Below are 13,249 nucleotides of genomic sequence, written 5' to 3'. Positions count from 1 at the left end.
TGATTAGTGGCATGTAAGGTGTGCACAGTAGCTAGGAGTGCCGCACTAGAAGATGGGTCACTAGAGATAGCAGGAGGAACATTTAAGGATCTAGTTTCTTCCATTAACACTGCATTTTAAAAACAAAACTGGAGAGGAAGCACAATTATAATTAGGATTTTTACTTTTGTTTTAATATTTCTTTTTAATACTTTATGCTCACTTTTCAGTCAGGTATTTATTAGTACTTTTCAAAGTAAACAATGTTGTCCTAGCAGTTGCACAATATCTGATAAGGTTATGTCCTCAGTAAAGTCTAGTCATCATCCCGCTGTGGTTGTACTCAACTGTCTTTTCTTACCTCTTCGAGCTCCATATGAGTGCCGGGCTGGTGAACAGCTTTTAACTAGCTGTCAGTGGGCAGGTGATTATTTTTTGCTTTGCTCTTATCTTTCAATACTTAATTATAGGTTGGTTCCTATTTTTGATGAATAGGGAATCATTGGCTGTGCCAGAATTCATCAGTTTTTACTAGTTTTTAAGACCTTGCTGTAGCCACTTTACTTTCTGCTACTTTGGTGATATATTTTTTCACTCTTTTCTTCTCCATCACTGAGCTCCAGCTATGTTAATCTTATTTCAGATTTCTTTCTTCCTTTTTTTTTTAAACATGCCAAGGACCTTTCCTTACTTAGGGCCTTTACATGTCCTGTGCTTAAAACACTTCTTCCCAAGAACTCATTGAGTGACTAGGTTCTTCCCATATTTTAGGCCCCAGCTTTAATATCATATATTCCAAATTTAGCAGCTTAATATAACACACATTTATTATTTCATTGTATTTGTGAGTTATTTCAGGTGTGGCTTCAGGTGTGTATTTTTTTGGCTCGGTTTCTCATGAGATTGTAGTCTAAATCAGCGTTTTTCAACCGCTGTTCCGCGGCACACTAGTGTGCCGCGAGATGTTGCCTGGTGTGCCATAGGTGCAGACAAGACAAGAATTTTATAATTTTTCACTATTTTGTTTACTTAATATTTCATAATAAAGTAATTATAAAATACTTTCTTTGTGTTTATTTGATTCCTATTCAAGAGAATTACTTTATATATAGTCAATGTAGGCACAGAGTTAAATTTTTTAACATTTTCTAATGGTGGTGTGCCTCGTGATTTTTTTCATGAAACAAGTGTGCCTTTGCCCAAAAAAGGTTGAAAAACACTGGTCTAAATGGTGTTGGAGTTGCAGACATCTTAAGGCTTGACAAGGACTGGAGTTCCAAGTTAGCTCACACATATGGCTGTTGGCGGGCTGCCTCAGTTCCTTGCCATGTGGGAATCTCCATAGGCTACTTGAGAGTCTTTAGCATGGCAACTGGCTTTTCTCAGAGTGAGTGATCAAGAGAGAGAACAAGGACGAAATCTCAGTGCCTTTTATGACATAGACTCAGGAGTTGCACACTGACACTTCTACCACATTCTGTTTGTTAAAATAAATTATTAGTCATGGAAAACAGTGGTGTAGAGAGCACTAAGAATTGATGCCTTAGTAGAAGTAACCATTAACTTGGCAGAAACTGACAAATGAATTTTTTTTTTTTAAACACTGCACTCTAATAAAAAAAAAAACAAAGCTTACAGTAACTTAATGAAGAAAGAGGCTGCTAAATTTTGGTAAGAAAGTGCCATGGCATTTTTGCTTATGTGCCTGCCATCCCCTGTTTACTAGCTCAGCAGCAGCGATGGGAACAGTAGTGGAGGTTAGTGGCAGGGAGAAGAGTAAGAACTTTGTTCTAAAAATAAAATAATACTTTGTGCTCACTGGATGATCTAGAAGCTCTCTCAGATCTACAAAAGCTTGCCCTTGTTATTGTCCCTTTGAGTTGGAGCAGCTTCCTGGAAGGAGTCTATCAAAACATCTAAATCTTCGAGCACTGATAAACAAGTTTGACAGAGTTGCAGGATACAAGATCAACACACACACTTATGTTTTTATATACCAGTAGTGAGCAATGCATAAAGGAAATTAAGAAAACAATTTTATTTACAATAGCATCCAAAAGAATGAAATATCTAAGAGTAAATTTAGCTAAGGATATGAAAGACTTGTACAGTGAAAAGTACAAAACATTGCTGAAAGAAATTAAAGAATACCTAAATCAGTGAAGGATATCCCATGTTCATGGATTGGAAGACTTAATATTTTTAAAATGGCAGTATTCCCAGAGCAACTCATAGAATCATACAATGCCTATCAAATTCCAGTAGTCTTTTTTTTTCAAAATGGAAAGTCAATCTTCTAATTCATATGAAACAAGGGGCCCCAATTAGCTGAAACAAAAACAAATATGCAGGGCTCACAGAAATTTTCAAAATCAGCAAGTCCTGATTCATTTTTTTGTTGTTGAAATTTTCTGTCTTACGTTTTTCCTCTCTCTTCTACATTCCATGGTGAAAACGTATCACAGCTTTTTTTAGCCATTCATCTACTGATGGGCACTTGGGCTATTTCAAAGTGCATCCAGCTTCTGCCAACTGCCATATTCCAAAGTCATCCCATTGTTTTAGGTCTGTGTTACTTGGACCTGTGCATATTTAAGGTTAGGGGAGTTAGGTTTCTTCTTTTGAGGGGAGGACTTCAAAATACTGTGGGCAAATTTAAAAGTCCTATTAGGTTTTTATAATTTTTATTTTATTTTAAATAAGCATTTATTCTCAGAAACCAAGCTAGTGTTTCTTGGTAGAACTATTATGTTGTTTTCAATTGAAATAGTAAGAAGAAAAAATAAAAGTCTTGTTAGAGTCACTCTTTAGCAATATTTATATACTTCACTTTAGATTATTTTCTCAAGCAGTAACTTCCATCTTGAGATCATTTTGTCAGTTGTTGCCTTGAATATGAAATACACACACACACACACACACACACACAACACACAATGGTGATCAGACCTGAACTAATTTATATTCAAAATTCCTTTTTACGTTTTTAAAACAAATTTCAAATGGCCAAATGTATTTAGAAAAATAGGTAGAGATTTTTATAAAACTACTTTAAGCTTACTAAAAGTGTATTAGAAGAAAGAAAATTTCTTTTATTCTCATTCCTTTACTTCTTGAAATTAGATTAGTAAGGAATATTTATATTTGAGATAGAAGTATTGACTGCAAATTGAAATTCTTTAAAAAGAGATTACTTGTTTTCTCTAATTTCCCCCTTATCATTAAATCATAATTCTAAAAAAAGAAAATAAATCCCTACTCAGTATTTACATAGTCACAACCATGTAAACACACAATATATTGTGATTGTATATTCTTTTTGTGATTTCTAGAGCTAATAATTTTCTCAGCTTTTTTATTGTTATTTGTAAATTTTTCTATGTACCTATTACTAATTTGTTCTCAAAGGCTACATTCCCACATTCTCTGCAGGAGCTGTAAACTCCTCTTTCAAACACGGAACATTTGTTAATGTTGTACTTCTTCCTTGACTCGTTCTTTAGTCTCTATCCTCCTCTAATCTGAACTGATTGCTTTCTAGTCTTGAACAGCTGTCATCCCAATACTTTCTTTCAGCATTATCCTAGATATTCCTTTTTCTCTCTTGTGTAATGGATCCCCTGTTTCCTGGACCATGTCTTTCTCATTTTACTTCCTTATTTTGATGAACTATTTCTCCCAGGGGCTTCCCAACATGAGCAGTTTTTTTTGTGTGTTTTTTCAGGCCTTATATTTCTGACTGTGTCTCAGTTCTACCTTTACTGTTGATTGACTATAAAATTCTGGTTGCCAGAGTAGAGGAGGGTTGGAGGACTGGGTAAAAAATATGAAGAGGTTAAGAAATAATAATTGGTAGTTACAAAATAGTCATGGGATGTATAGTACAGCGAAGGGAATATAGTCAGCAATATTGTGATGACTGTATGTTATTTGTCATTTCTTGGGTATTCTAAATTATAATTTTAAATATTGAATTTTTAATGCGATGATACTTAATATATATTTATAAATAAATTTATAAAACTCATCATATATTTATAATGATTATGAAATTCTTGAGTACTCATAAATTAGCATAATTCACAAAAAACTATAGTCTTTAATTCTGGATAATTTATAAATCAAAGTGATCTAAGAAGGGAAGGGAAAACTTAAAAAAGATAACATTACAAAAAATCAAGGCAATTTAAGGCAAGTCAGACCAAATTAGTAGTATAAGAATAGAAGTAAATGGGTATTTCTCTTTTTGTGATCCACTGTGTCTTTTATAAAATAATTTTCTTTAGGGTGGAACAAAGGTCCAGTCTTAGACCCTGTACCATATGAGAACAGGTGTGGAATTATGAGCCATTATCTGATGGATTCTCTGCTTGCCTTGACATCTGTATCTTTGAAGTCAGGGTTGTTGCTTTGCAATCTTGCCTTATTTTCATTTATAATTCATCTTGGTTATGTTTGGCCCATAAAACTTGGTTTTTTGGAGGGGAATTTGCTCCAATTTGGGTTTCATTTGGCCAAATCTGGTAGATATGGTACTGGAGACTTGCTATCCTTTAGGCTCTGACAAAATTTGAGTGGATATTTTGATATCCTACTTGTTTTCACTGAGATTTATTCCCATTCTTTTCTTCCTTCCTCCTTTTTTTTTTTTTTTTTAATGTATGTTTATTGATTTCAGAGAGGAAAGAAGAGGGAGAGACAGAGAGAGCTAGAAGCATCAATGATGAGAGAGAATCATTGATTGTCTGCCTTTTGCATACTCCACACTGGAGATTGAGCCCTGACTGAGAATTGAACCACAACCCTCCAATTCATAGGTCGAAGCTCAACCTCTGAGCCATGCTTTTCTTCCTTTTTGATTATTTTGAAGATGAATGATCTTTTCAGCATCGTGCAAGATCTGTGGTACCAAGTTTTACTTCCACATTTTTATTTTTTTATTTTTATTTTTTTTAGTCCAGAGAATCTGTATTCTTTGATAGCCTATAGCAACTATTGTTAGTCTTGACCCCTGGGTTGGTCTTTGTCCATTGACTGGGCTAACTGACTTGTGAACCTCACTGTAAAAGATGTTAGGATTCACTGCTTTGCAGCCTGAATTTGCTTGCCACTTATGGAGCCAGTTTGTCACTGGACTACTGAAAAATTTGAAATAATGTAGATCTGTAAAATTCACCATATTGAGTTGCTGCATTATCAGAGATTTATATTTGATATTCAGTATTAACTCTTGAGCCCATTGTAGTACTGCCTTTTCCATTTTGAGTGAGTGTAATTTTAAGAGAATTTGTGGGTTACACCAATATCCACTTATAGATTTTCCAAATTGAATTTAATTTCACATAGTTCAGCTTATTAAAGTTGGAGAAAAATGTGTGGCCTAAAATTAAATTGACATTTCCATCAACTCTCAATGTGACTTTTGAAAAGGAAATACTTTACGATAACCATTTCAAGTTATATTGTTTTGAAAAAGTGTATGCTATACACCTGTGTCCTGGGTAACTATTATAAACAAACCTCTTAAATATTTTTTTTATTCAAGAAAAGTTCAGCACATGATTGGAAATAGTGCCTTATGAATTTGATTTTTATACTTATTACAGAAAAAGATAGACTGGTGAGAATACATCTTGACAAACTAACATGTTTTGATAGGTGCTGAGGTAATTGTATAGACTTTTAAAATTAAACAAATTGCAAACAGAGATTTCTGCAGCAGGTTAATCTTAGTATCAAGGTTTTTGTGTTAGTTTAAGCATTGCTAAACATGACAAAGGTCGTCTTTCTTTTGGCATTTCTGAGCATGTGATATAAATTTCGTGCTGAAATGGGTCAACTGTATTACCTAGTAAGAAATAATTTGTTTCCTGGGTATTAGTGTAAGAAATTACTACTTTTTAGTGTGAGTTGATGAAGTAACACAACTATATTTGTTCATATTTACTGTAAATGCCCAAGTTGCTTATAGAAAGTCCATTTTTTAAAGAGTGTCTACTAACAGAATTGGTCTTTCTACTGAATACAACTTTTAAAGTAAGTACAATTTTGTTGTTGCCAAGGAGCATTCATAGCAGGGTATAAAGCAAATCTGTGTGAATTCTTTCTGCAATATAGAACTTTTTTTTTTTACAAAATTAAATATTTATTGTTGAAAGTATTATTATATATGTCCTCTTCCTCCCCCCCCCACCCCCCATTGACCCCTTCTAGCCTGTCCCCATCCCCTTCCCTAGACCCACACCCCCCTATTATCTGTGTCTATGGGTTATGCATATATGCATACAAGTTCTTTGACTGATCGCTTCTCATCTACCTGCCCCCGCCTTCCTTCTGAGATACCACTGTCTAGTCCATGCTTCTAAATCTCTGGATCTATTTTGTTCAATGGTTTATTTTGTTCATTAGATTTTCACATATGAGTGAGATTATGAGATACTTGTCTTTCTCTGACTGGCTTATTTCACGTAGCATAATACTCTCCATGTCCCTCCATGCTGTCTCAAAGGATAAGAGATCCTCCTTTTTTATAGCTGCATAGTATTCCATTGTGTAATGGTACCACAGCTTCTTTATCCACTCATCTACTTATGGGCACTTGGGCTGTTTCCAGATCCTAGCTATTGTAAATTGTGCTGCTATAAACGTAGGGAGACAGATATTCTTTCTGATTAGTGTTTTGGTTTTCTTAAGATATAATCCTAAAAGTGGGATCACTAGGTCAAATAGCAGTTCCATTTTTAATTTTTTGAAGAAACTCCATACTGTTTTCCATAATGGCTGCACCAGTCTGCATTCCCACCAGCAGTGTACTAGGGTTCCCCTTTCTCCACATCCTCACAGGCACTTGCCATTTGTTGATTTGTTGATGGTAGCCATTCTTGACAGTTGTGAGATGATACCTCATTGCTGTTCGAATTTGCATCTAATAAAGAATGCCTTTTTAAAAGTAAACTTTATTCTAAAAAGAGATTCTAACAGATTTTCTGGTTAAATAATGGATTCCAGAGTTCTGTCCTTTCAATACAATAAGTTGAATCACTTAAAGTTTGTATACTTTAGTTACCAGTAATGGGAAAATTATTCCTTGGGATATGCGATATTTAATATAATATATAGAACATTCAGCAAATGGCTAGATCATTTGATCTTTCCCTTTCTGCATTTGAACTATGTGGGTATTTCTAGAGGGGGAAAATCCAACAGTGTTTGGTTTTTACTGTGAGAAATTTCTGATTTAATTAATACAGGCTGAGGCCCAGGCATCAGAATTTTTTTTAAATCTCTCTAGCTGATTCTAAAGAGTTCTAGCATTGGGCTTCATGACATAAGCATTTATTCTGAAATAAAAATTTACTCAATAAGTATTTATTTGAATTAAAATGTTTTTTCTTCATTTATATTTTTTTAAATTAACTTATAATTTTTAAATAGTTTTAGATTTACAGAATTACAAAAATAATAGATTCCATATACTCCATATTCATTTTCCCCTATTAGTTACATATTATTATGGTACACGTGTCACAATTAATGAAACGATATTGATACTTTTTATTATTATTTTTATTATTTTTTAAAGTCTTTATTGTTGAGAGTAATAAATGTCCCTCTTTTGTTCCCCCCTTTTTCCCCTTCCACCCAGTTCCTGTCTTGCCCCAGGCTATCACCACCCTATTATCTGTGTCCATAGGTAATACATATCCTATATAATAAAAGGGTAATATGCAAATCGACCAAATGACAGAATGGCTTGTCACTATGACACACACTGACCACCAGGGGGCGGATGCTCAATGCAGGAGCTGCCCACTGATGATCAGTACACTTTCATAGGGGGAGCATTGCTCAGCCAAAAGCCAGCTCACAGCTGGTGAGCGTAGGGACGGTGGTAGGAGCCTCTCTTGCTTCCATGGCAGCACTAAGGATGTCCGACTACAGTTTAATTGGACATCTCCCGAGGGCTCCCAGACTGCGAGAGTGTGCAGGCTGGGCCAAGGAACCTCCCTCCCCTAAGTGCATGAATTTCCTGCACCAGGCCTCTAGTATGCATATAAGGTTTTTGGTTAATCTCTTCCCATCCTCCCATCCTGCTTCCTTCTGAGATTAGTCAGTGTATTCCATGTTGCATGCTTCTGATTTCTATTTTATTCATCACTTTATTTTATTCATTGGGTTTCTTGTTTACTTTTAGATTCAATTGTTGACAGATATGTATTTATTGCCATTTTATTCATATTTTTTATCTTTTTTTCTTCTTTTTATTCATCTTCCTCTTCTTAAAAAAATATCCTTCAGCATTTCATGTAGTACTGTTTTGGTGGTGATGAACTCCTTTTTTTTTTTTTTTTTTTTTTTTTTGAAGCTCTTTATCTGACCTTCAATTCTAAATGAGAGCTTTGTTGGGTAGAGTAATCTTGGTTGTAGATCCTTGCTATTTATCACTTTGAATATTTCTTCCCACTCCCTTCTGGTCTGCAAAATTTCTGTTGAGATATCAGCTGACATTGGTATGGGTGCTCTCTGTAGGTAAATAACGGACTTCCTCTTGCTGCTTTTAAAGTTCTCTCTTTTTCTTTAACACTTGGCATTTTAATTATGATGTGTCTTCATGTGAGCCTCTTTGGGTTCCTTTTGTTTGGGGTTTTCTGTGCTTCCTGGACTTGTAAGTCTATTTCTTTCACCAGGTAGGGGAAGTTTTCTGTAATTATTTCTTCAAATAGGTTTTCAGTATGTTGCTCTCACTATTTTCCTTTTTGCACCTCCATAATGTGAATGTTGGTACACTTGAAATTGTCTCAGAAGTTTCTTTCACTATCTTCATATTTTTGCTCCTCTGATTGAGTGTTTGTTTTTGTTTGGTTTTTGCTTCCTTATATTCCATATCCCTGATTTAATTCTCAGAGTCCTCTACTCCACTGTTGAATATCTGTAAATTATTCTTTCTTTCAATTAGTTATGCTTAATTTCTGACTGGCCTTTTTATGTCTTTGACATTTTCATTAAGATCCTTGAAAGTCTCACTTAGTCCCTTGAAGCTCTCATTAAGATTATTGAGTAATATTATAACCATTGTTTTGAACTCTCTGTGTAGTAGCTTGCTTTCTTCCATTTCTTGCATTTACAGCATGTTTCTTTGTCTCTGCATTTTGGCTGCTTCCCTGTTTGTTTCTATGTATTAGGTAGAGCTGTTATGTTTCCTGGAATTGGTAGATAAGTGTTTTGTGGCTTAGCCTCCCCAGTCACCTGAGCTGGGGACTCTAGGTGTTTCCCTGTATAGGCTGTGTACAGTTTTGTTGTAGTTGAGCCTTGATTGGCGTCACTGGGAGGAGTTGATGTCACTGGGAGGAGTTGGCCTCCAGGCCAATTGGCTGTGAGGACCAGCTGTGTTTACAGTGGAATAGCTTATATGCAGGAGACACCCCTATGGAGCAGGACTTGCTTCAGTGGGGCTTTGGTGCTCACTGAGTCTGTTCCTTGAGTGTGTTGCTTGTAGATGTGTAGAGTTGTAATCTGATATAGTAGAAGCTGTCCACCAAGTGACTGGCTCTCGGGCCTCTGGGAAAGCTGCAAAGTCAGCCACTGCCTGGGGCCACCTAACAGGAGCTACAGAGAGATATCTGCATTTGGCTGCTATTTGTATTGGACTAGGATGTGCCCAGGAGAAGCCCAGCTGTGAAGCAAGTCAGGCTGGTTTTTGTGCTGAGTCTTGGGCCTTTTATTGATAGGTTTAGGGCACATTGATTCCAGGTGCTGCTTATTTAAGAGATTTTAGCAAAGCCAGGATAGGCCAATTATATGGAAAAGCAGCTGCAAACAGCTTGGGTGGGGCAGCAAATTGGATGGGGCAGGGTCTCAGGAAATCATCAGGGTCGAGCAAACAATATGGACCACACTGATGGAAACTCAGATATGGCTGCCAGTCAGCTCTGTGGTGGGGGAGATTCTGCCTCAGGAACAATCACCCCTGTGAGCTCCCCTGTCTGGGAGAAAGCTGCCTCCAAGTTACTGCCCCAATGCCAGACAATATGTCCCTGGCTTACTCCAAAGCCACTGCCTGGCAGCGGAGCTCCGAGGATTCGGGACTGGGTAAGTTTGTATGCTGGCCCATTAAGAAGTATGGGACTGTAGCAGTCTTAAAATTGGATTCTGTGAGTCTTTAAACTTTATTTTTCTTATTCAGTATTGTGTTAACTGTTCTAGGTATTTTGCTTTTCTGTATAATCTTTAGAATAAATTTGTCCACATTTAAAAATTACCTTGTTGGAATTTTTATTGGGATTGAATTGAATCTATACATTAAGTTAGGAAGAAATTGAGTCTTCCAATCCATGAACATGGAATGTCTCTGTTTATTTAGGGCTTTGATTTCTTTCTTCAGTGCACATAGATTCTGTACACATTTTGTTAGACCTAAATGTGTTTTAGTGCTATTAAAAGTGTTTTTTTATTACACATTCTAATTATTTATTGCTGGTATTTAGAAAGCAAATGATTTTTTTTTTTTTTTTTTTTTTTTTTACGTTGCCTTATATCCTATGACCTTGCTATACTCATTATTTCCAGGAGTTTTTGGTACATTATTTGAAATTTTCTACTTTCATGTTACCTATGAATAAAAATAGTTTTATTTCTTTTCAATTTTTATAACTTTTTTTTTCTTGATTTACTGCATTCTAGACTTCAATTTCCTCCTAACTTTTATAAGTTTCTGTATCTTAACTAGGTTTTTCATTCTCCCTGTTTCAGAGGATATATATTTTTTCCATTCACAAAAATTTTTACAGAAGAAAAAGAAGACATGGTATTTGCTTGCAAAAAGATGGCAGTCTAGTGGGGAAGGCAGCAAATGAACTGATACCTGATCAAAGTGCAGCATGATGGTACTGTGACAGAGATATGCATAAAGAACAGGACTTCTTTTATTGCCTCTTGATTTTCCAACTTCATACTCCCTTAAAAGGCCCTCTCTGATTGCCTTTTCAGTCAGTCATGTTATCCCTTCCTCCCAGGACCTTACTCCTTAGCCTAAAAATGTAATTATATTTTTACCATTAAAAAAGGGGAACAAATCAGCAACAGTATGTTCTCCACCAAATTTCTTGATAGAATAGTCAGAGCTTTTGTTTCTTCACTTCACCACACTCTCTCCACATACTGTACTGTGCCTGAAACACTTTCAACAGTTCTCTTTCTAGGGAAGCTTTCTGAGTGAGATGAGATCACTTCAGTATTGGTTTAATTTGAGGTGCCCCTGGGTCATCCACGTCATTTTGTGTAGCAGGCAGTTGGCTATGCAAGTTTGAATTCCAAGGGAGAACTCAGGCAATTAGGGAAACAGCAGGATTTCTGCAGCTGGTAGAGAAACTGTCAGCAAAGATGGGATTCTCAAAAGGTTTTTAAAGAAAAACATAGGTTTTGCATTTTCCTAGCCTGTTAGCTTCACCCTCATTTTCCTGCTTAACTCATCCTTCAGGAGCCATCCTGGTCATTGACTCCTCTGGAAATGGAGACCTTCCCTAGTGCTCTCCACATCCAGCTAGGCCAGTGCCCACCCTACTCTCTTGAGAAAGTACTTATCTCACTGTATTTAATTTTCTTCTTTCTAACTCCACCAAACTGTACATGTAAGGACAAATATTATATCTTTATACATTGCCTGGCATACAATAAGTGTTTACTAATGATTACTTAATTGATACTTACTGAATCAATAAATGTACGTATAAAATTGCTTTATAATAGGTTCTACTTTACCCCTTGTTATTTAGTACTAGAGGCCCCGAGCACAAATTCGTGCATGCGTGGGGTCCCTTGGCCTGGCCAGCGATTAGTGCTGATCCGGGCCGATAAGTGCCGGCTGGCCTGGGGGAGGGACAGTGGGAAATTGGCCGGCTGGGGGAACACCAATGACCATCCGGCTGGCAGCTGAGAGGAACTGTGGAAGGATGGCTATGGGAACGCACTGACCAGCAGGGGGCAACTTCTGCATTGAGCATCTGCCCCCTGGTGGTCAGTGCGCGTCATAGTGACGTGTCATTCCACTGTTTGGTTGATTTGCTTATTATTATATAGGAAGATAGTGCCATAAGAGTATCATCAACGTAGGATGTATTTGCATTTTAAAATAATAAGGTGCGTAATGAATAATATGTGAAATATTTGATTAGCAATGCTTAAGTCAAACATGTGATAAGTAAAGGGTGTATCAAAAAGTGTATGCACCTTTAATAGTTGATAGCTCAATTGATGTTTCCTTCTTTTCAGACTTAATCCATTGGAATGAATAATTATTCAAAGTATGTATATATGTTTTTGGAGGGACACCTTGTACTTGGTTTTGGGGAAATTTGTTGTTGTTGCCGCCTTGACACTCCTCTGCCCCAGAATTTCATTAGTGCCATGAACTTCAGAAGTGTAAACTGAATATTAAAATTAATATTGTTACTTTATTGTGCTTCAATTTTATGTTTAGGAAACTGACTGACTTCTTAAAGTCATTTTATATTATAATTTCTAAGTTTTTGCAAGTGATATTTCTTCTGCTAAGTATGTATTTAAGTTTCTGCTATTAATAATTATCATAATGGAACAGAAAAGGAGTAAGAGAAAGAAAGAAAGAATGAGAAAAAGAAACTGTTTTCAAAGATAAATTAGCTCTTAGTTATATTTGTTCTAGGAACATAAGGTTATAATTATAAATCTTTTTGTGTAAACGCAGTTTAGAATGCAGTGATAAAGTAATATGAATATTTGATATTTCCTATTACTGACTATAGGCAGCATGCCCCTAAATAGATATTGCTTATTTAAAAATATAATTTAATTTGCCCGGTTAGTGTGGTTCAATGTGATCACTTGGCTCCCAAATGCACCCCAACCTAGGCTTGTAACTAATCAGGAATCGAACCCACAACCTTTTGGTGTTCAGGGGAATGCTCCAACCAGCTGAGCCACCTGGCCAAAGCTAAAATATGTCAGGTTTTTTTAAAAAGTTATTGTCCACTAGTTGATTTCTTAAAGGAACTGATAATATGTTAGTAAATGTAATAATCTGTTTCATGAACCTGTTTTATCTATGTAGGTCTCCAATTGATTTGTCCTAGTCTTTTGTCTTTGGTGCCCTCTTGTGGATTGTTTTTATAAACTTCTTGTAACAACTGTTTTTAAAGGTGTTACTTTTATTTTAAAATACTTGATTTTTATAATTTTATTTATATTTTGTTAATCTTTTGACAAGCCTTTGGCTGTGAGAGAGAAAAGTCACGTT

The 13,249-nt window shown here is 35.9% G+C and overlaps 1 protein-coding gene across 1 annotated transcript in view; it reads left to right on the top strand.

Annotated features, from left to right (window-relative positions):
• STK3 (serine/threonine kinase 3) overlaps positions 1–13,249 on the top strand; it is a 192,811-nt gene that overhangs the window by 107,437 nt on the left and 72,125 nt on the right. The gene's annotated exons all lie outside the window — the stretch shown is intronic.

This window comes from Pipistrellus hanaki, assembly GCF_964339955.1.
Source record: "Pipistrellus hanaki genome assembly, chromosome: 17".
In the NCBI taxonomy this organism is placed as follows: domain Eukaryota; kingdom Metazoa; phylum Chordata; class Mammalia; order Chiroptera; family Vespertilionidae; genus Pipistrellus; species Pipistrellus hanaki.
This window is presented reverse-complemented; position numbering and strand designations above follow the sequence as displayed.